Source organism: Macrobrachium rosenbergii, chromosome 21 (genome assembly GCF_040412425.1).
Source record: "Macrobrachium rosenbergii isolate ZJJX-2024 chromosome 21, ASM4041242v1, whole genome shotgun sequence".
Lineage (NCBI taxonomy): Eukaryota > Metazoa > Arthropoda > Malacostraca > Decapoda > Palaemonidae > Macrobrachium > Macrobrachium rosenbergii.
In genome coordinates, this window is record NC_089761.1 from 14,082,390 (window position 1) to 14,106,840 (window position 24,451).

A 24,451-nucleotide genomic window follows, 5' to 3' on the forward strand; every position below is an offset into this window, starting at 1 on the left:
TAAAATCACGGATGAGGAAACCAAGGTGGACGTCACCTTGACAACGCTGCCGGAGGAGGTCTTCAGCAGAATCATCCCATGGCTGGAATCGCAGCAGCTGGGCAAAGTCAAGTACGAAGACCTGCGAAAGAAACTCATTGACACGCACTCCATGCCCATCCCAGAGAGAGCCCAACGCGTCCTTGACATGGTGAACCAGCCCCTGGGGTACGCATCATCCAGGGACGCCTGGGACATACTACGAGGTCTCCTGATGCTGCCGGGCTTCGACTCAGATGGACGGAGGAGGGAGATCAGCTTGTTGCGGGAAATATTCCTGCAGCGCCTTCTGCAGGAGGTGAGGGCACAAATCATGGAAGCAGACACACTCTCGATGGAGGAATTGGTGAGCCTCACACACAAACTCCATGAGGCCACCAAGGCCTCCAAGCATGCCGCAACACCTGCAGCCTGGTAGCAGAAGCCGAAGAGAAGGACACGAACGCTGTATATAGGAAAAAGGTGCTGCCGCAGCAGCAGAAGACAAGGACAAATCCAGTCTGGTGTTACTTCCATTGGAGGTTCGGAAAGGACACCAAGAATTGCCGAGCCCCCTGTTCTTTCACAAAAAACTAGGAAGGCGGTCACCCATAGCAGCAGTGACCGCAAACCTTAGAGAGTCCCAGCCAGTAAGATTCTTCATTCACGACGCCATATCAGGACGATGGATGCTGATAGACACGGGGGCTATGCAGTTGGTATTTCCACCATCGGGGGAGGACTGCAACCGCACATCCGGCAATGCAGCTGCACTAGTGGCCACAAATGGAAACCCCATCCGCTGCTATGGAACTCTGACCCACAGAATATCCATCCTGGGCCATAAATATGAATGGCCCTTCATCATCGTAGATGTCAAGTTTCCCTTACCAGGCGCTGATTTCCTTGCACAACACGGACTGCTGGTAGACCTCGGCCAAAAATGCCTGCTAGATACTGGAACCTGCCACTCCCGTCCACTCTCCGCTGGACCGGGAATGCCCGCCGTATGCTCCATCTCATCGAACAAATACAGCGCCCTCCTACACAAATTTCCAGATGTCTTCAAGCCAGAACTGCATCGGGTGCCAGGTACTCAGGCCAAGCACGACATCCATCACCACATCACCACCACAGGCCCGCCGACATATACCAAGTTCGGCCGCCTGCCGCCCAAGAAACTCCAGGATGCTAAACGAGCATTCATCGAGATGGAAAGGATGGGTATCTGCAAAAAGGCATCGAGTCCATGGGCGTCCCCCCCCTTCACATGGTGAAGAAACCAGACGGTTCTTGGAGGCCCTGTGGGGACTATCGTCGGGTGAACCTAGTGACAACACCGGACCACTATCCCCTGCCAAACATGCAGGACCTAACAGGAGCCCTGTAAGGGGCCAAGATATTCACAAAAATAGAATTGCTCAAGTCCTATTTTCAGGTGCCAGTACATCCCGACGACATTCCAAAGACAGCCATCAACATGCTGTTCGGGACATATACCTTCTACTCCACTTTCGGCCTCAGGTACGCCAGGGCCACATTCCAAAGCCTGATGGACAGCATCTTGGGGGACTTACCTTTCTGCGTCTGCTACATGGACGACATCCTGATCTTTTCCAGGTCCCCGGAGGAGCACCTGGGTCACGTCTGGGCTGTGCTGAAATGCCTTCAGGAGAACGGATTGGAATGGAGAAGGTAGACTTCCTGGGACATGAGGTCTCTCCGACAGATGTCTGCCCCATGGCCTCCAAGGTGGATGCAGTGAAGAATTTTCCAACACCAAAAACGATCAAGTCCCTGCAGGAATTCCTCGGCATGGTCAACTACTACTGATGATTCATGCCGGACATCGCCCACATCATGTATCCCCTAACTGGAGTGCTGAAGGAGAAGCCAAAAGCACTGACTTGGGAAGTCCCATAGCAAAAGGCGTTCGAACAGACGAAGGCAGCCCTCGCCAAAGACACCACCTTAACATATCAAGACTCCACCGCCCCCCCTGAGACTTACCACCACCACCAACAATGTTGCTTGTGGAGCCGTGCTGGAGCAGACAGTAGATGGTTTCCCCCCGCACGCTTGCATTTTTTAGCTGCAAGTTAAAGCCGCCAGAGACCCACTACAGTGCATTCGACAGGGAACTGCTAGCAATCTTCCAAGCAGTGCGGCACTTCAAGTACCTCTTGGACAGCAGCCCATTCACCATCCTGACAGACCACAAGCCATTGGTACATGCGTTCATGAAGGTGGGAGACGCATGGTTGGCAAGACAGCAACAGCATCTGGCTGCTATCTCCGAATTCGGATGCACCATCAGTTACGTCCCCAGCAAGACGAACCCGGTAGCTGACGCCCTATCAAGGATTGAAATAAATTCAGTCCACCTGGGCATAGACTACGAAGACCTGGCGAAGGAACAGGCCACAGACCCGGTAATGGCAGCTTACTGCATGGCACTTACCGCACTGAAGTGGGAAGACGTGCCGATAGGTGAATCCGGATCGACACTTCTCTGCGACACCAGCACAGGCAGCCCATGCCCCCGATACCCGCATCGCGAAAAAAACAGTTCAAATCATCCATGGGCTGTCCCATCCATCAGGACGAACAACAATGAGCCTGATGACAGTGAAATTTGTGTGGCACGGGATCAGGAAGGATGTACGAGAATGGTTGAAGAACTGCATACCGTGCCAGACAAGTAAGATCACAAGGCAAGGGAATCAGGCATCGGAGACTTCCCTCAACCACGATGGCGTTTCATGCACATCCACATAGACATTGTAGGACCTCTGCCGCAATCAGGGAACACCAGATACCTCCTGAAAGTCACAGACCATTCCACAAGATGGCCGGAAGCAACCCCAATGGTAGAAGCATCAACAAGCGCCTGTGCAGAAGCCCTACTATCAAGTTGGATAAGCCGTTTCGGTGTGCTGGACGATATAACTACAGACAGGGGCCTAGCATTCATGTCGGAACTCTGGGTCTCCCTGGCATGCCTGATGGGGGCAACACTCCACAGTATGATGGCATAAAACCCTGCGGCCAACGGTATGGTGGAAAGGACCCACCGTTCATTGAAAGCAGCTCTGATGGCACGTTGTACTGACGAGAATTGGAAGGCACAGCCCTCCTGGGTCCTGCTGGGTCTCTGCACAGCACCAAGGGCAAACAGTGAAGAATCTCCTGCAGAAAAACTCTACATCGAAGCATTGGCCATACCTGGGGAATTCTTCCTCATGGAGCTGGATGACTCGGATACACCCCTTCCAAGACTAAGAGAAATTGCAAAGAAGTTCGCGCCCTGCTGGAAGACTTTCGTGGACAGGACCCATAACTTCAGCCCAAAAGGCCTCAAAAACCTGTACACACATCTTCATGAGAAATGACGCCCACCACCCACCCTTGACCAGACCATACAGAGGACTATACTGAGTCGTAAGTAGAACATCCAAGGCCTATCTCGTCAACATCCATGGGTGGAAAGACTGGACATCTATTGACAGGTTAAAGCCAGCCTTCCTAATGGACAACGGAACCTGGGAGGAAACCGGCAGACGTCCCAGAATTCCTCCACAAAACAAGACCTCGGATGAAGAGGTCGGCATCCTGAAACGAGGCCGAGGATGTCCCAAGGGCCACACTAAGGATGTCATCTGCCTGGCAAAACCGCTGGACGACTCAGCAGTCGAATCCGCCCCACACCGCAGATATCAAGAACTCGGGGTCAGCACTGGCTCCCAAGAAGATAACGTGATTAACATTCAACAGATCTTCCAATCATTATTTCATAATAATTGTCTTGGGGGGAGTACTTGTAAAGACGTCTTCTTTACCCATTAATTACGATCATGTATCGCATATATCAATGCAGCAAGAATCTCATGTATATATTTGTATGTAGAATTTCCTGGCCTTTTCGCCAATATATATTTTATCACTGTATGTACATTATGTCTCTTTATATTGTTATTTGATTGACTGTTAGCAAACACAAATTGCTCTCACTGCGTGCGGGTCACGGAGACCTGGGGTCGGGCACCACGTTTCCGTCTGTACGCTACTATGTATACCTTATGCCTAGGTAATAAATCAATCAGTACCCAGTTCTGTCTTCTTTGACCTCACAATTCCAGTATTGACAACCAAACACCACAGTCAAAATCAAATGAGTCTCTGAGGGAGAAACACAAGGGGGGTAAGCTATGAAAATAGGAGAACAGTTGGAAAAATCAGGTAAAGATAAAACAGTGAGGCGTAACAGACAACTTCCAATCACATTACCTTAGTCCGTGGACAAGACGTGAAGGCGATCAAAGCTGGGTTCCTGTAGCAGGGCGTCAGTGGAAGCTGCGTTGTGTACAGTCCCCCACCATAGAGGGAGTAGATGAAGCAAAGGGCACTGGCAGTCTACTTAGGCATCAGTGCTCAGAGGGCAAGGAGGTGAGAGAGGACCACCTTCTGAGTGACAGTATCAGAGGGAGGTCTAGTGGGGACTTGATCAGAGCCCCTGGACAGAGATACTTCTCGATAGATAGATGTTATAAGATACACTAGCTCCTAGACAGTTTCTCTTAATAGGTTCATCTATTGTCCTCGTCTTGGGCACGCTGCTAATTCTGTCAGGTATCTGGAAAGGTCGTTGAAAGTCGGCCGATGGAAGGTTCGAGGAAGGGAGCGTACAGAGTGGGGATGCTTGGCAAGGAGTCGCAGGTGTGGGTCAGGACAGGACGGTGACTCTTAATGGCATGACAGGTAAAAGCATGGAGGGGGAAGGTTCTCAGAGAGTTCTCGTGATGAGATTGACTGGGGACTGTTAACAGTAGGTTAAATCTCAAAGAGTCTGCGTAAATGTGCAATGGGTCACTGATATTCCCCTCAAGCAATGATTAATATGGCCAGGTCAGGGGTTGATAATGACTTTGGGTAAAGTCATGGTTGATAATGACTTTAGGTACAGTCATGAAATTATCTCCTCATTTGGCACTTACTTGTCATTATTGGAGGGCAAAGCAAGGGAGAATGTCAAGGGGATTTTTGCAAAAACATTTAGTACTTCTTTCACTTTAACTTTACGTTATATTGAAATATCAAGACGGGAAAAGGAAAAAAAAGCAAACGACCAAAGGACGTTTATAGTGTATATATATATATATATATATATATATATATATATATATATATATATATATATATGTGTGTGTGTGTGTGTGTGTGTGTGTGTGTGTGCGTGTGTGCGCGTATGTGTTTATTTTCTTGTTACACGCTATTGCACATGTGACATCTGTTAATGTAAGGCAAGTCTTTTCTTTTTCCTATACTTCTTATCTTCTAGTCTAAAGTTTTACAAGGAAAGACAAATATTGCTGCTATGCTGCTCTTATCCAGTAACTCTTAAGCCAACAACTGTTTAACCACTGACTCATGGTTGTCGTCAGTGACTTTACAATGCAATGACATTCCTTATGCAATGGCATTGCATTTTCCATTCAAGACCTAAGGATAAGCACAAAAGTGAAATTTAACAATAAATATATTATAAACATACGCATACACACACACACACACACATATATATATATATATATATATATATATATATATATATATATATATATATATATATATATATTATGTTGTAATACGTATTCCACTGTGAGCCTTGTAAGTTTTTTCATATACAAGTGTACACAAACACCACAAGCCATCTAGACTACTGAACCAGAGCAGGAACCAATACACACACACACACACACACATATACATATATATATATATATATATATATATATATATATATATATATATATATATATATATATATGTGTGTGTGTGTGTGTGTGTGTATATATATATATTATAATATATATATATGTGTATATATATATAATATATATATATATATATATATATATATATATATATATATATATATATATATATATATATATATTCTTATGCTGTGGTTTTCATAATACAGTAATCTCCCCGTGTGTATGTGTGTATTGTCGTATACTGTGTGATCTTATGTTCAGATGCGCGTATGCTGTAAAAGAGCTAGCGTAAAGTTACGGTGATTAAACGCTGTATGGTTTGAGAGGACGACGTATGCGTTGAGCTGAGAGAGCACGGTAGGTGTATAGAGAGAGAAGGGACAGGGCAGTCGTTGTTCGTGTATTTTCAAAACTGCTGAAGTAATGCATTCCATTGGGACTCGATCAAAACACTGTGGTTAGACCTACCACGTAGATAGACGCCCATACAGAGGAGTCGACACTCAGAGACCAAAAAGCGTTGCGGAAAGGAGCTGCGTTTTTCCGCTCCGCGTCTCTCTCTCTCTCTCTCTCTCTCTCTCTCTCTCTCTCGCTCGCTCGCTCTCGGGATTTTACGAATGTCCTGTTTTAACGTAATTGATATTTTGGTAGACGATGGTCACTCATATCCTTTAACTGTTTAATTCCTTAGTAAATGTATCTGAGTTATCTGAACAGTGTATTTTATTAAGTGTGTGTGTAACGGCGCCTGAGTAAAAACACGAAGCAATTTGGTACCAAGGTATGGTAACATAATTACTGGTTTTAGTGCACTAAAATAATATCTGCAGTGGTTATATGTAAAGATACCTTTTCACTTTTTTAATATTTTTTCGTGTTATATGTTTTATGCTTTATCTTTTGAAGAATTTTTCTTTTATACATATATGTGATGAGTTTGCTATTGCCTTAATTTTTGCTTTACATTTTTTGATATTTAATCTTTTGCAGAGTATATTTCTGTGTCTTTTGTATCCACATTTTTACATGATTGATTTATTTGCATTATTTTGTTTAACACTTGGGAATTAATTTACTTACAGTATATTTTCTTTCAATCAAGTTTTGTTATTTAACAATTTAAATCTTTCTTGAATAATTTTTGATGAATTAATAAGTTAATTTCTGATTTAATTTTGACTGATGATTAATTCAGATTTAATCCAATTTTGTTTTGTTTTCCAGTAATAATAAATTTCCCTGAGACTGTTAATGTCATGTATAATCTTTGAGTTTAGAAATAAATTTTTGTATTTGAAATATTATATCAGAGTTTCATTCATTGACTCACCAGTAATTTTGATTTGAATTAGGGATAGAGTGGTAAGTGAGATGTTTTCCTTCAAGTAATTGAAGTGAGCTCGAACCAGGGAAATGAAATAAATAGAAATACTTGAACTTTATAATGTTAAAGGAGTGATGCCCTTAGATTTTACCTCAAACCTGTTTAACGAACTTTATCTGCTTTCTTTCATGATTGATAAGTTTTATAAGGGATCACTGTTGCCTTTAGAGAAATCAGTCGTCTTGTATGTGTGATGAGGGTTCAGGTGTCTGGCTTTTGTGAGGTAACTATAATTGTTGAATAAATGGTAAGTTTGGTAATCAAATATCAAGCACTTAGATACCAGGTTTGATTTAAAGAACAGACACTGGACACTCCGGGGTCACCATATATAAATGGTGCACTAGACTGGACCATTTCCCCCATATATAAATGGTGCCTTAGACTCCGGGACAAGCACTTAGATATCCGGTTTGATTTGAAGAACAGATTCTGTACATTTCCCCCCATATATAAGTGGTGCCCAAGACCCTGGGAAAACAGATCACAAATATCACTCTGGTGTATACTGGTGGTGTTAGGGACATATTTTGTTAGGAGAGTGACCATATAGTTCTTTTATTTTATGAGGAGAGTGACCATATAATTGTTTTTTGCATTTTGGGAGAGTGACCATATAATTGTTTTTGCATTTTATTGTGTTGAATTGTTGTTATATTGAATTGTTAGTTGATTAACTGAGAGAGATGGCTCCCTTCGATGTTCAAGAGTTTTTAGCAAATCCCTCCATCCAAGAGTTATCTGAAATCACTCTGACTAAAGCACAGTGGAGTGAGATAGCAGTCGCATATGGTGGTCAGGTGTCTGCCAACATGGTAAAGGCACAAATAAAATTCATTGCAATCCAAGCATTGATGGACTCTGGTAAAATAGATGAGGAGCTCGGAGATGCTCAAGAATTGTTGAACGCAGCTGAGGCAGAACTTATAGATAAACATGGGCAAAAGAAAGAGAAAAGTGATGCAGAAGCAGAGCTTAGACGTCTAGAAGCAGAAGCAAATTTGATTAAGCTGAAGATGCAGGCTGAAAGAGAGAGAATGCAGGCTGAAAGAGAAAAAATGCAGGCAGAAAGAGAAAGAGAAGACAGAGAAAAACGAGAAAGAAAAGAAAGAGAAGAAGAGAAAGCTGCTGAAGAATTAAGAGAAATAGCTAGACACAAGAGAGAGATGGAAAGGTTGAAAGCTACAGCTGAATTGCCCGTAACACCTTCTAACCCTACTCAAGGTGATTCAGACCCTGTATTTGATGTAGTAAGAGTGCAGAAGTTAATTCCAAAGTTTACAGAAGAAGCTCCAGATGAGTTTTTTGATCACTTTGAAAAAGTGGCTGCAGGAATGGGATGGCCAGAGGATAAATGGTCAGTCTTGTTGCAGAGTGTTCTCATTGGTAAAGGACGAAGTGCCTATTTAGCCTTATCAGCTGATCAGTGTAAAGAGTACAAGGTACTTAAACACAATGTGCTACAAGTTTACCAGATGACCACTGAATATTATAATGAAAGATTCAGATCTTTGAGAAAGGATGACCAGATAACTTTCTTGGATTATGCGTACAAAGTAAGAAGATGTTTTAAACGATGGTTGGAGGCTGCTAAAGTTAAAACATTTGAAGATCTTGAAGAATTATTTGTCCTTGAACAATATCTAAGGGAATTCCTGAACACATAAGAGCCTATCTGAGAGAGAGAGAGAGGTGAATAAACTTGACAAAGCTGCTACACTCAGTGAGGACTACAACATTATAAGCAGCAGAAGGAGCTATAATGTCAAGTACCAGAATCAACGCACAGGTTTTAGGTCTCACCCAAATTTCAGGAGCAGATTTAATGGGAATCCTACAAGTGGTAATACCAAGTCATTTCAGGGTAATATCCCTCAGCAAGCTAATGTAAAATCCTCATATAATAATGTTGCAAGGCAACTACAGAAGCCTAAGGTTGTCTGCTACAAGTGTGGAAGAGCAGGACACTTCAGTCGGGAGTGTCATCAGACACATTGGCAGTCCAAACCAGTTGGTCAAGTAGTAAGAAATGACCAGGTGAAACAGACTACAAAGAACAATGTGGGGAGGAGTCAAGCTCCAGTGAAGACTGAGACTAAACAAGCTGAATGTTTAGCAACCAGTGGAAATGTAACTTCAAGCAGTGAGTGGCTGAGCAGTGTGGAGGCTTTTAAGCCATATATCTATGAGGGTACGCTGACAACTCCAGGAGGAAGTGTGCAGGTACCAGTCAAGGTGTTACGTGATACAGGGAGCAACCATAGTGTGGTAGTCCGTGGTGCTCACCCCCAGTTGGAGGAGAATCTTACAGGAGATTCTGTTATTTTGAAGGGTATAGGAGGAGAGGAGGTAACTCCTATATGCCGCTTACACCTGTCATGTGAATTGGTGACAGATGTTGATTTTGCTGTAAAGGACTCACTGGCTGTTGAAGGTGTACATGTTCTGTTAGGGAATGAAGTTGGTAGTGTGCCATTTGTTCCTTGTCCTATAGTGACAGATAAACCATTGAGGGTTAGTCCTACGGTAGATTTGGAGAAGAATAACCCCCACCTATTTCCTAGCTGTGTGACTACTAGGAGTATGAAGAGGACTATGCCTGCAAGTGAAGAGACTGAGGATTTACCCACTCAAGAAGGATCATTGAGCTTATAAGAGTTGTTCCAGAGAAATGATGTTTCCCCTAATGTTGACCAAGAAGAGGTTTCCCAAGAAGAAGCTGTCGTCCCTGAAGAGACTCTGAGTAGTCGAGATGTTCCTGAGGATAACAGTGAAACTACAGTAGCTGAGTTAGCAGATATTGAGAGCTCAACCCTTGAAGTTGGTCAGGTGACCAGGGAGAAGCTAATGGACCTACAGAAAAAGGATTTATCCTTAGCTGAGTTGTTTTTCAGAGTTGTTGATCAAGAAGAGATGCAACAAACTCCTACCTGTTATTATCTGAAGGAAGGTTTGCTGATGAGGAAGTATAGACCTGCAGATATACCAGGAGATGCTGAATGGGGCGAATATCATCAAATTTTGATCCCACGTCCATTGAGGAAGCAAGTAGTAGCAGTAGCTCATGAGTCTGGACATATGGGAATTAGGAAGACTGTGGAGAAGACCATGAAATATTTTTTCTGGCCTGGACTTCACAAAGATGTTAGCAAGTTCTGTCGGGAGTGTCATACCTGCCAGATAGCTGGAAAGCCAAATGAAACCATTCAGAAAGCCCCCCTACAACCTATAGAAGTTAGAGGAGAACCCTTTAGCAAGGTGATTATAGATATGGTTGGACCACTGCCGAAGACGAAGAAGGGTCATGAGTATCTGTTAACATTGCTGTGTCCTGTGACAAGATATCCTGAGGCAATCCCTGTTAGAAACATATCTGCCAAGATAGTTGCTGAGAAACTAGTGGAGTTTTTCTCAAAGTTTGGGATACCTGAAATTGTACAAAGTGATAGAGGAACCAATTTTACTTCCAAACTGTTTCAGGATGTGATGAACTTGTTAGGAGTGAAACAACAGTTGTCCACTGCATATCACCCAGAAACTCAAGGAGCCTTGGAAAGGTTTCACCAGACATTGAAAAGTATGCTGACTAAGTATTGTTCTGAGTCAGGCAGAGACTGGGATGTTGGTGTACAATTGATGTTATTTGAAATTAGGAATGCTTATCAAGAAAGCATGGGTTGTTCACCTAACGAGATGATTTTTGGTAGAGAAGTGAGAGGACCGTTGAAAATTCTTGCAGAAAATTGGGAAGAAAATCAAGTGGAAATCCAAGGAGTGTATGTAAAGAACTTGAGGAAAAGATTGGATGGGATTAGAAAATTCTCTTTAGAAAATCTGAAACTGAGTCAAGAGAAAATGAAAAGGAGATATGATAAGAAGACTAAGCTAAGAAGTTTTAGTGTTGGTCAACAAGTGTTAGTGTTTTTACCTGTCAAGAGATTTCCCCTTTCCAACAAGTTTCAAGGTCCTTACAAGATAATTGAGAGGTTAAGTGATAGAACTTATGTAACTGAAACACCAGAAAGACGAAGACGAAAAAGGAAGATACATGTAAACCTCTTAAAACCTTACTTCTCAGAAACCAAAATGGAAACTGTGTCAATAACCCAGACAACTTTAACTACAGAAGACGACGATGGATATGAATTGGGAGCTGAAAGCAAGATGAATAATTCTTCAATTGTGGAAAATTTGGAGGATAAACTGAAACATTTGAGTGTTGAGCAAGGTGGTGAGTTGTGCGAAGTGATTAGAAGCTTCACAGAACTATTTGCAGATGTACCTCGGTGTACTGATCTGATCAAGCATGAGATCAAGATCCAAGAAGATGGCAGACCATTCAAACAGAGAGCTTATCGCCTATCACCTTATCATCGAGATGTTTTGAAGAAAGAAGTTGAATATTTGTTACAGCATGGATTAGCAGAACCCAGTTCAAGTCACTACAGTTCTCCATGTGTGTCAGTAAAGAAACCTGATGGCTCATTTAGGATGTGTACTGATTATAGGAAACTGAATTCCATCAGTGTGGCTGACAATTATCCCTTGCCTCTTATAGATCAGTTACTTGATAATGTTGGACAAGCCAAGTTTGTCTCCAAGATAGACTTGTTGAAGGGATACTATCAAATTCCCTTAGATGAGAGTGCTAAATTGCTGTCAGCTTTTTATTACTCCTTTTGGACTGTATCAGTATACTGTTCTGCCATTTGGTCTGATGAATGCACCTGCAACGTTTCAACGAGTGATGGATCAACTGCTAGGGTCCATAGAAGGAGTAGGTGTATATCTGGATGACATAGTCATTTACTCTACAACATGGGAAGAACATCTGAAGATCCTGAGGAAAGTTTTCAAGAAACTAAGGGAAGCAGGACTAACAGTCAACCTAGAGAAGAGTGAGTTCGGGAAGGCAACTGTGCAGTATCTTGGGTTTGAAGTTGGGAAAGGCCTTCTCGCTCCAGTAAACGCTAATGTAGAGGGTATCCATAAGGCTACCCCACCTACTACTAGAAAACAGTTACAGAGATTTTTGGGCATGGCAGGATTCTATCGGCGTTTCTGCCCGAATTTCTCAGCTGTAGTAGCCCCCTTAACAGACTTAACTAGTCCCAAAGCTAAGTTTGTTTGGACTACAGAATGTCAAGAATCCTTTGAGAAGGTAAAAGCCATTTTAACTTCAAGACCAGTTCTTCGGGCTCCAGACTTCAATAAGAAATTTGCAATACAAGTTGATGCCTCTGACTGTGGAATTGGAGCTGTACTGCTTCAAGAAGATGAAAGTGAACTTTTGCATCCCGTATGTTTCATGTCTTCGAAACTGAAAAAACATCAGAAAGTGTATTCCACGATAGAAAAAGAAACTCTAGCCTTAATCACAGCATTGAAAAAGTTTGAAGTGTATGTGAACAGACCTAGGAATGAAGAGATTTTAGTGCTGTCTGATCACAATCCGCTCACGTTTTTACAGCGGATCAAGAATCACAACCAGAGACTCACTCGGTGGTCTCTGTGCTTGCAACCCTATAATATTAAGGTACAGCATATCTCGGGTAAGAACAATGTGGTTGCTGATTACTTATCCCGTTGTGAATCGTTGGATTCAACCCCGGGATCACCAATCTTCTTGGGGGAGGAGTCTTATGCTGTGGTTTTCATAATACAGTAATCTCCCCGTGTGTATGTGTGTATTGTCGTATACTGTGTGATCTTATGTTCAGATGCGCGTATGCTGTAAAAGAGCTAGCGTAAAGTTACGGTGATTAAACGCTGTATGGTTTGAGAGGACGACGTATGCGTTGAGCTGAGAGAGCACGGTAGGTGTGTAGAGAGAGAAGGGACAGGGCAGTCGTTGTTCGTGTATTTTCAAAACTGCTGAAGTAATGCATTCCATTGGGACTCGATCAAAACACTGTGGTTAGACCTACCACGTAGATAGACGCCCATACAGAGGAGTCGACACTCAGAGACCAAAAAGCGTTGCGGAAAGGAGCTGCGTTTTTCCGCTCCGCGTCTCTCTCTCTCTCTCTCTCTCTCTCGCTCGCTCGCTCGCTCTCGGGATTTTACGAATGTCCTGTTTTAACGTAATTGATATTTTGGTAGACGATGGTCACTCATATCCTTTAACTGTTTAATTCCTTAGTAAATGTATCTGAGTTATCTGAACAGTGTATTTTATTAAGTGTGTGTGTAACGGCGCCTGAGTAAAAACACGAAGCAATTTGGTACCAAGGTATGGTAACATAATTACTGGTTTTAGTGCACTAAAATAATATCTGCAGTGGTTATATGTAAAGATACCTTTTCACTTTTTTAATATTTTTCGTGTTATATGTTTTATGCTTTATCTTTTGAAGAATTTTTCTTTTATACATATATGTGATGAGTTTGCTATTGCCTTAATTTTGCTTTACATTTTTTGATATTTAATCTTTTGCAGAGTATATTTCTGTGTCTTTTGTATCCACATTTTTACATGATTGATTTATTTGCATTATTTTGTTTAACACTTGGGAATTAATTTACTTACAGTATATTTTCTTTCAATCAAGTTTTGTTATTAACAATTTAAATCTTTCTTGAATAATTTTTGATGAATTAATAAGTTCATTTCTGATTTAATTTTGACTGACGATTAATTCAGATTTAATCCAATTTTGTTTTGTTTTCCAGTAATAATAAATTTCCCTGAGACTGTTAATGTCATGTTTAATCTTTGAGTTTAGAAATAAATTTTTGTATTTAAAATATTATATCAGAGTTTCATTCATTGACCCACCAGTAATTTTGATTTGAATTAGGGATAGAGTGGTAAGTGAGATGTTTTCCTTCAAGTAATTGAAGTGAGCTCGAACCAGGGAAATGAAATAAATAGAAATACTTGAACTTTATAATGTTAAAGGAGTGATGCCCTTAGATTTTACCTCACACCTGTTTAACGAACTTTATCTGCTTTCTTTCATGATTGATAAGTTTTATAAGGGATCACTGTTGCCTTTAGAGAAATCAGTCGTCTTGTATGTGTGATGAGGGTTCAGGTGTCTGGCTTTTGTGAGGTAACTATAATTGTTGAATAAATGGTAAGTTTGGTAATCAAATATCAAGCACTTAGATACCAGGTTTGATTTAAAGAACAGACACTGGACACTCCGGGGTCACCATATATAAATGGTGCACTAGACTGGACCATTTCCCCCATATATAAATGGTGCTTTAGACTCCGGGACAAGCACTTAGATATCAGGTTTGATTTGAAGAACAGACACTGGACACTTCGTCACAATATATATATGTATGTATATATATATATATATATATATATATATATATATATATATATATATATATATATATATATATATATATATATTGCAATGGTTGAGACCTCTTTTCCTTGCAACCTCACCCATTTTTACATGAAAGAAATAAAAATTAATTTCAATTTATTTAATTACAAGAACTGTGGGTTTCCACTCACCCCTTCATAAACTCTCTCCTTCATTCCCCAAAATGGTTAAGCCTAACCCCTCTCTCTCTGTTCAAAGTGACTGCTTTTCAGCCTAATTCCAGCTGACTGTCGTACTTTCTCTGCATCAAGCACCAGGGAGGGGCCAAAAAGAGAAAGTTGGCCCCCCCCCATTCTGAACCCTCCACGTGGGTTAACTGACACCATGCGGTTGTCATTACAGAAAATGTGACGAAGATTGACCTTTGCGCCCCCTTAGTTAGACGCCCCAGCGTAATCCCCGAAGGTTATTTATAGGCGATGCAACAGAAATCGAGAGAGAGACTGCGCTGACCACCCAAGGACAGATGTCCTGACCTTGCTCTCCTGTTGAACCTTCCCACGTGTTCGACCCCGGGGCTCGAACCAGTATACTTTGTAATGGCATTATAATTCCCTCCTGCATCGCCAGCACCCTGTTGAACGAGGACATCGTCATCTTGACAAAGGCAATGTGCTGGAATAAGGTTCTTAGTCAGTCACGATTCCTGTTATTTCTCTGCCTGTTTTGTGCATTCCTTAGTTTCCCTTTGAGTGTCTTATTATTATTGCAAGTAACCGTCTTGCATATTTTGCAGATAGGCCTCGACTTTGGAATTCTCTTGGCTCCATCCATGTGCAGTCCCCCTTCTATCCCCCACTGTGATGTTCCTGTTATGAAGACATCGTCAGAGTAGAATATTTATTCTGTGTAGGATTCATTATTTTAGCAGGACCTTATTATTACCTGCCCAATAATTCGTCATTCTTCTGATCTGTGTTTGTTATGTAAATATAATTAGTTAAGAGAACCCTTGAGTTTACGTAATTGTCCCTCACATGAAGAAGGCCTTAAGCCACAGATTTCCCTTGTTTTGTCTACGAATTTTCCTAATATTGAATTAGATGTGTAATAAATAAAAGGAACTCCCGGCATTCATCCGTTGTCACCCAAAATCAAGAAAGTAACCCCCGGACATTCGTAGCAACTGGCGTACCTTGCCAGCATGTAACTGTTTTGCAATGATCAGCGAAATAGCAACTGCTAGCTGGTCTGCATAATTTTAGAGACGATCCTGATATCATACCATCTCCATTTTAAGCACATGAGAAAAGCCAGTTCCACAGCATAAGTACATGTCAAAATATTTTATTTAGGTTTATGCTAGGTGCAAAAAGCGACTGCAATCAGTGTTAGGTAATTGACAGACCACGTGTATGCCAAATAAGTTCACGAGAAGAGAGAGCGTATTAACAATTCCACGAGATTTTTGTGCTATCTCATGTTAGCTGCATGTTTTACGAATAGGAAGCTAGGGAACAACTCAGTCGAAGGGTTAATAAAAGGAATAAAGCCCCTATTCCTTCGTTCACATGTTAAGGACAAATTGAAAGTCCCGAATTCCCAGATAGGCACATTGCAGGCGACCACCAAGGCTTGACTCCAGCTATTTTTGTATCACTGGATTTATCCTCTCTCTCTCTCTCTCTCTCTCTCTCTCTCTCTCTCTCGCGTGATCGATAGGAAAAGCTAGGAAGTATCTAGGAATCTAAATTTCTGCTCTCAGGACGAGAGAATAGTAAATTCCGACATGGAATCTTCAATTCTTGGCCACGTGGGCCCATCCCTAACCGTCCGCCATCTTTGATTTGTGAGTTCCATTAGAAATCCCATTGTTATAAAACCGCACGCACAGCACTCATATACCCCTTTCTTTCGCTCGCTAATTTTTATCAATACATCCGTGCACCTCGCCGCATTTTTGAAAGCAATAAACTTTAGCAAGAATTCCCTCGTTCATTCATTACTGCGGGCAGGCCCGAGTGTGAGACAAAAGGGTAGGCAGGTAGACACGCAGTCAAGAGGACCCTCCCTCCCACCACACGCGTGACTCAAGCATTGACGGCAGATGTCACGAGACTAAACATTGGAGTACTGTTAGACATGTGGGAGCTAATGTTTGTTTTGATAACGGAGAGTAACAATTTCCTTCCTCCCCCACAGCAATCCGCACTGCCTCCGTGCATGTTATAAGATAAAAGCATTTTTTTTCTTACCCTCATGTGCTAGGCTAGAGATTTTAATATTCGATAGGATCAATGTACTGTTTTCATTACGCCACATTTAAAATTATTTGACAGCACAAGGAAAATTTCCTTGACACGCCTAAAGCGTATAACCCCGTATGTCTTTTTTTTTATTAGTTCTGCAGTGTCTCTCCGCAAAATAAAATATACATAATGGCTTATGTTAGCTTGGGCTAATTTTTCATTCATTAAGAACCACTGAGTCTATTCAGACATATTAACAGACTGAGGTTTGTCTTACTCAGACTTATTACCTTCTAACTGCATTTTGTCTTATTCAGACATTAAATTTTAACTAAGTCTTTCCAGACATACTGATTATCTGTCTTATTCAGACATATTTGTCTTATTCAGACATACTAATTTTTAACTGAGTCTCTTTAGACATCCTGAAATTTGTCTTATTCAGACAAATACATTTTTAACTGAGTTGTTTCAGACAACTTGAAATTTGTCTTATTCAGACACTAATTTTCACTCATTCTGAACAACTGAGTGTTTCAGATTTGTCTTATCCAGAAATATTAATTTTACCAGTCTTTTCAGACACCCTGAGATTTGTCTTATTCAGACATATCAATTTACGTTCATTCTGGACAATTGAATGTTTCAGACACGTGAAATTTAAGTCTTTTCAGACAACTTGAGCCTCTTCAGATGTATTGAACCTGTTCCCTCGAACAGCCCTGAGTCTTTTCAGACATATTTGATTTTCTAATGGGTCAAGCCCATATAAGCTTTATTTCAAGATGTCTATGATATCCAGAGCCCAGAAAAATGAGGACTTCAAATTCTTCATGTACGCTGGAAAGGACATGGGACTATCAGGACAAGCCCTGAGGGAATGGGTCCAAGAGAGGGCAGACGGTGCCAAGGCGGAAAGAGAAGCAGAAAGAAGAGCCCAGGAGAAACAAGAAGAGGCAGAAAGGCAGGAGAAGGAGAAGGAAAGAATAGCCCAGGAGAAACGAGAAGAGGTAGAAAGACAGGAGAAGGAGAAAGAAAGCCAGGAGAAGGAAAAGGAAAGAATAGCCCAGGAGAAACGAGAGGAGGCAGAAAGACAGGAGAAGGAGAAAGAAAGACAGAAGGAGTAGCAAAGACTAGCCCAGGAGAAACGAGAAGAGGCATAAAGGCAGGAGAGGGAGAAGGAAAGCACTCGTCAGCTTGCAAAGGCAGCTCATGACAGGCACAATACATCAGCACCCTCTCCTCACTCAACCCTCAGCAGTGTAAGTACCCTAATCAGAAAATGGGATGAAGCCGAGCCTGAAGCCTGGCTCGACCATACTGAAAAGGTCCTGACGACCTATTAGCCCTCTACTGAAGAAATTTCTCTGATCCTGGGACGGCACCTTGAAGGAAAGGGTGCCATTAAATTTAATACTCTCCCCCGTGAGGATCAAGGAAATCTTGACCTTGTCCGCCAAGCCATTATAAAGGCTTTTGAAATAACTCCCGACCATTGGAGGAAAAGGTGGAGAAATATGCACAAGGAATCAGGCCAAACCTGGTCTGAGCAAATCTTCAAAAAGACCCAGGCCCTAAAACGATGGCTCGAATCTCTGAAAGCCACTGGTGTAGAGGAAGTCCTCGAACTTTTCCAGCTCAAGGACTTCTTATTTTATGCCCCGCCAGCTCTCGCCACTCATCTGTGCGATAAGGCGCCTAAGACAGTGGTCGGGTGCTGCTGTTGGGCTGACATATGGGATACGCATCATCCCCACCTTAGTTCCCATGGCCGAAAATTATATCCCTCCCCGCCTGCCTCGACCAACTCCCAGCAACCTCACAAAAATGGGCACCCCACTAAGAAACCCGAGTGTGGGTACTGTAAGAGAGCAGGGCACCCCACTGAACAGTGACACTTGAAGGCTGAGAATCAGCCAGAAAACCCCTCTATGTCCTCAAACGGGACAACACCCCAAGCCACACCTGGGTCATGAGCGAAGGGTAAGGGGCCTGCTCCCTCCTATGGGACAGGTCAAGGTAAAGATTATAGCCAGACTTATTGCCCGGCTTGCAAAGTCTAAGGGCACTCTGCCCAGTGGACAAAATGCCATAATAATTATAAGTCAAGCACACCCGCCATTGCCTTGGCAGTCACCGATCCCACATCTTTAGGGCCTCCAGCCCAGGGTCCCATTTATGTGGCACTTCCCCGAGGCAGGTGCCCTGCCAGCCAGGTCAAGGCATTCCATGATTCTGGCGCACAAATGTCCCTCATAAGGGAAGGCAATCATCAACAGATGTAAACTTGTCATGATTGAGGGTATCAATCACTTTAAAATGATACTTCCTGCTGTCAAGTTGAGGATCACGAGACCTCATAGGTCTGAAATTTGCGGCCTCGCAGTTGCCAGATACATTCCTAGAGGCTATGACCTCCTCCTAGGACAGGACTTCCAGTCCTCATCTAAGTTAGAGCAATCAAGGGGTCCAAATCCCCCAAATCATTTATTAAGCACGAGTAAACTCAAACACCTGATTTCGTTCCATTGCCCGTGCCACCTGAGTGCAATGTGCAGTGGCCCCCTCCACCAAGATCGATTCCTGATCCCATTCCAGTGCCTGGCCCTGCCCCAGTGCCAGTGCCAGGGCCCCATGTAGATCCCCCTCCAAAAGATCCTCTTGATTCACAATCTGTGCCAGTGTTACTTGGGTGCACTGAGCAGTGCCAAGCTCCGTCCGCCCTGAACAACGAGCAAATTCCACATCAATTATTAGTGCCTGGCCCTGCCTTAGCGTCAGTGCCAAAGCATGCCACTGATCTCCATTCCAGAGATCCCAGTCTGGACACCCTCTCTTCGCCCAGCTTGGCTCCCCTACCAATGCCGGTAAGAGAGACGGATCCTTCTGACCACAGCGGAAACTCACCCAAAGGTGCGGCCTCGCAACCCATGCCTGAGCTGGTCATTCTTACCTGCAAGCTTCTCAGGGCACCCACGACCGCTTCTGCTCTGTCTCAGCCCGCCGCAGACACAACAGTGAGTAAGGATTCTGCCATGTCCCAATTGGCCGATGAACTCAAGGAACTGCGACAGATCGTGGTAGAGCTTGTAAAGAAGGTCCCTGCATCAGCCGTCAAAGAAACTGACACAGGCGGCACTCAATTGCCCACCCGCCCCCGGGCTTGGTTCCATTGATTCCCCAACCAAGACAAACCATCACGGTAAGAGAGGTCTGTGGAGAAAATACCACGGGCATGGATAATTCCAGGTAGCTTAAATAGAGCCCCGAGCTCTCCTGGCACCCTGCCAAAAATGGCACAGTGCCATCCCTTTATCCTACGAAGGCCTTGGCACCTCTATCCAGACGAGGATGTCAAGGCCTTTCACCTATTTATTTCCTTTATAGCTCTATCCCTTATTCTTTACCTTTAACATTTCCCTTCCTTTGATTATTACTCACATATATTTTATGCCTTACCAAGGCCTGCCCCGCCCCCCTTTACTTTAATCCCTCTACCCATGCAGGTTGCCATTGACAGATATGCCAACTGTATAAGTCCTACGACTTCCCTTTCATGCCAACCGCAGCATGATACATTTAAAATACGATATGCCATCACCATTAGTTATTATTATATGAGTGCCAACTTTGCACAGCGCCATTATCGTAGATGCTGGCAAATCATCCTCCCGGGGCGGGAGGGCGTCCTCTGGTTACCTTTGCGGCCGTCTTGGGCTTAGAAATGATCCTAGCTGTCTTCCATAGGCTAAGGAATGTAATTTTGGCATATTTAATCGTCATCTTTATTTTACAATCATTGATTACTCTGAATCTGCCAGTTATTCTCTTTGTGAATCTCTGTAATAAATCTCAAGTCTCAGACTCGCGACCTTGTGTTTATAGTGCCTGAAGGGCACTAAGCTGTTGCTTAAGTATTGTGGAAACACCTAACCAAGAACACGTTTACCTTATTGTAATGTCTCTTTAAGGCAGACTAACTGCATGTGACAAAATTTGTAATTGACTATTAATAAGAGTGCATGAAGTATCTCTAGAATTAACCTAGTATTAATTCATTGTTTTAACTATACCATTACATTGCAAAAATATTCTGATTAACGCTACCTTAAAGTAATAGGAATTTAATGATAAAAATATGTCATTTCTAGCAGCAAATATTTATTCTGCGTTAACATAAATGTCACAATGTTGTTTGCTTCTTGAAAACAATTGCTACGCATAAGTTTAAGTTAAATTATAAGGCACCAAAGGGAAATGAGATAGAAGTAAATTTAAGTATTTAAGTGAGTTCGCTTGCTGGTAATCATTCTCACCCAATCTAGGGTGTGAATGCTAACTTGGTTGGGGAGGTGCAACGGATGGGACCTCTTTTCCTCGCAACCTCACCTGTTTTTATATTTGCAACGTAATTGAGAAAGAAATAATAATTAATTTCAATTTATTTAATTACAAGAACTGTGGGTTTCCACTCACCCCTTCATAAACTCTCTCCATCATTCCCCAAAATGGTTAAGGCTAACCCTTCTCTCTCTCTGTTCAAAGTGACTGCTTTTAGGCCTAATTCCAGCTGACTGTCGTACCTTCTCTGCATCAAGCACCAGGGAGGGGCCAAAAAGAGAAAGTTGGCCCCCCCCATTCTTAATCCTTCATGTGGGTTAACTGATGCCATGCGGTCGTCATTATAGAAAACGTGATGAAGATTGACCTTTGCGCCACCTAGTTAGACGCCCAGCATAATCCCCGAAGGTTATTTATAGGCGATGCAACAGAAATCGAGAGAGAGACCGCACTGAACACCACCCAAGGACAGATGTCCTGACCTTGCTCTCCTGTTGAACCTCCCACGTGTTTGACCCCGGGGCTCAAACCAGTATACTTTGTAGTGGCATTATAATTCCCTCCTCCATCGCCAGCACCCTATTGAACAAGGACACTGTCATCTTGACAAAGGTAATGTGCTGGAATAAGGTTCTTAGTCAGTCACAATTCCTGTTATTTCTCTGCCTCTTTTCATTTATTTTCCATTGCGCGATCACCTTCAGTAATCTGTGTTGGAGCGTTCAGTGTTAACGTAATTATGCATTAGTACTGAACTGAGTTATTTGGCACCATTTGTGCATTTCTCAGTTCCCCTTTGAGCGTCTTATTATTATTGCAAGTAACCGTCTTGCATATTTTGCAGATAGGCCTCGACTGTGGAATCTCTCGGCTCCATCCATGTGCAGTCCCCCTTCTGGTCCCCACTGCTATGTTCCTGTTATGAAGACATCGTTGGAGTAGAATACTTATTCTGTGCAGGATTCATTATTTTAGCAGGCCCTTATTGTTACCTGCCCAGTAATTCGTCATTCTTATGATCTGTATTTGTTATGTAAATATAATTAGTTAAGAGAACCCTTGAGTTTACGTAATTGTCCCTCACATGAAGAAGGCTTTAAGCCATAAATTTCCCTTGTTTTGTCTACGAATTGTCCTAATATTGAGTCAGATGTGAAATAAATAAAAGGAACTCCCGGCGTTCGTCCGTTGCCCCCAGAATCAAGTAAGTAACACCCGGACATTCGTAGCAATATATATATATATATACATATATATATATATATATATATATATATATATATATATATATATATATATATATATATATATATATATATATATATATAACAAATAGTTTAAGTGTTTTACTAGTAATATTTCATACTAGTCAATTTTGAATCGAATGTTAAGTACATAAACGATAATTTCCCATTATAATAAACACCGGGTGTGAGCAAAGAGAATAGTAAATCTGATTAGTACGAAATCTAGTATAATTAATTTTAGGCCAATTGACAGGACAGTTAACGATTTCCTATGTTGTAATTAATTTGATTTTATGATTTTCGAAAGCTTTTTTTTTTTAGATTATTGATAAAAAAGGACCTTGACATTATTTTCCAGTCTAGGCGGTGTCAAACTGAGATAGGCTGTTACATCTATACTGTATATATATATATATATATATATATATATATATATATATATATATATATATATATATATATATATATATATATTATATATATATATATATATATATATATATATATATATATATATATATATATAAGACATTTTACCTGACATGAGGTATCTTCAGAAGAAAAGAAAACAAAGCCCACTGTTCAATCATACTTGAACTGTTGAATCACTCTGTGTTTAAAACTTTCACAACAGTAGCTGATTCTTGCACCTACACCAAATGCTCATCAGTAGCACATCGAAGCACTTCCACAAATATGCTTCATTTAACGATATCTTGAATGCAAACTCTCACTTTCTGAATATTAATACCTTCTGTTTCAGTATCTTTTTCACTTCATACATATTGCACTTTCTACATCTTCCTCTCCTTCTCCTCCCAGACACTTAAGATTTATACATTCTTTTCATCAGACTACCAGCCTTCGTTCTCTCTATGAGATCACACCATTTCAAAACACTCTGATCCATCTTTTCACCTCCCATATCAACAGATTCAAGATTTTTTCTCTTCATACCTTCCAAGTTTGGTTTCAAAACATTTTGCACACGGCCTGCTAATTGCCTTGCTTTAGCTACTTATATTCACTTTTCTATCATTTTGCCGTTATCCACCACATTAATGATCAAATATGGATAAACTGCACTCATTCTTCCATCATGTATATTAACAGTTATTGCCGTTATCTACCTGGTTCACATTTCCCTTAGAATCTTACTTTTCCTATGTATTGACTTCCAGCTTTCTTCCCTCACAAAGGCAAAAAGAGAAATTGCATAAACCAGAGGGTTTATGCAACTTCTCTCCTTTGTCCTACAAACATTAGCCATTCGATACTCCAGCCACAAGCCATTTTGTAGGCCACAAACTTTCACCTATATCTAATGCTTCTCCTCCGGCTTCTCGTATTATCCCGATCCACAGCCATGTAGACATATCATGAAAAGAAAACGGAATATTTGAATTTTTGGATAGGAAGTACTTTGCCCTTATGTTTGACATTAAAATTCCGTCATTTCCCCATCAAGCAATGAAGAGGAAATTTGAAAATGAAATTCCTAAAAGGTTCCACGTGAAAAAAGCCCTTAATGGCCAAAAACACAGAGAGTAGGTTTACTTACTCTTTTCTCGTCTTCCGAACTTCATTTTCTCCCCTTCCTTCCTTTACTTTTACACCAGAGTTTTCCTCATACTCGACAAGACACGTACCCCTATTTTTCCACAGACGTTGAAATAGTAAGTGATGTTACAATGATAAATCCAAAGTGAAGTCAATGCAGTCAAAAGAATAACTTCTGTCTCATTCCACATCAACTGAAAAGGAAAGATCACTGTTGCAGAGGTAATCTGAAATTCCTGGTCCCCCCCCCCCAAAAAAAAAAGATGCTGATGTAACAGTAAATCAGAAAGATGAGACATAGTTATTGGTATCTACTTGCAATGTCATATTTTGGGAAAACTGTGTTGACAATTCAATAAGGAAATGCTTACATAAAATAAGATATTGTTCTGGAAGAGGCTTAAAATTTATAAACAGCATTTTGATATTCTTAAACAAAATCTCCAATCTATTTACAAGCCAAGGCTAAATATAAAAAAAAGTTGATATATCTTCAGCATCTGAACAAATAATCCAGGAAAAATAATTACCTTCAGGACAGTCAATCATTTATGCAGACACCCAAACAAGTTGATGTGTAAATTATCCT

The 24,451-nt window shown here is 41.6% G+C and overlaps 1 protein-coding gene across 1 annotated transcript in view; it reads right to left on the reverse strand.

Moving 5' to 3' along the window:
* LOC136849693 (alpha-(1,3)-fucosyltransferase C-like) overlaps positions 1 to 24,056 on the reverse strand; it is a 45,396-nt gene extending 21,340 nt beyond the window's left edge. The window contains exon 1 of the mRNA XM_067123037.1: positions 23,864 to 24,056. The gene's annotated coding sequence lies outside the window, so the exon portion shown is untranslated. The remainder of the gene's footprint in view (positions 1 to 23,863) is intronic.
* Between the last annotated feature and the right edge of the window lie 395 nt (positions 24,057 to 24,451).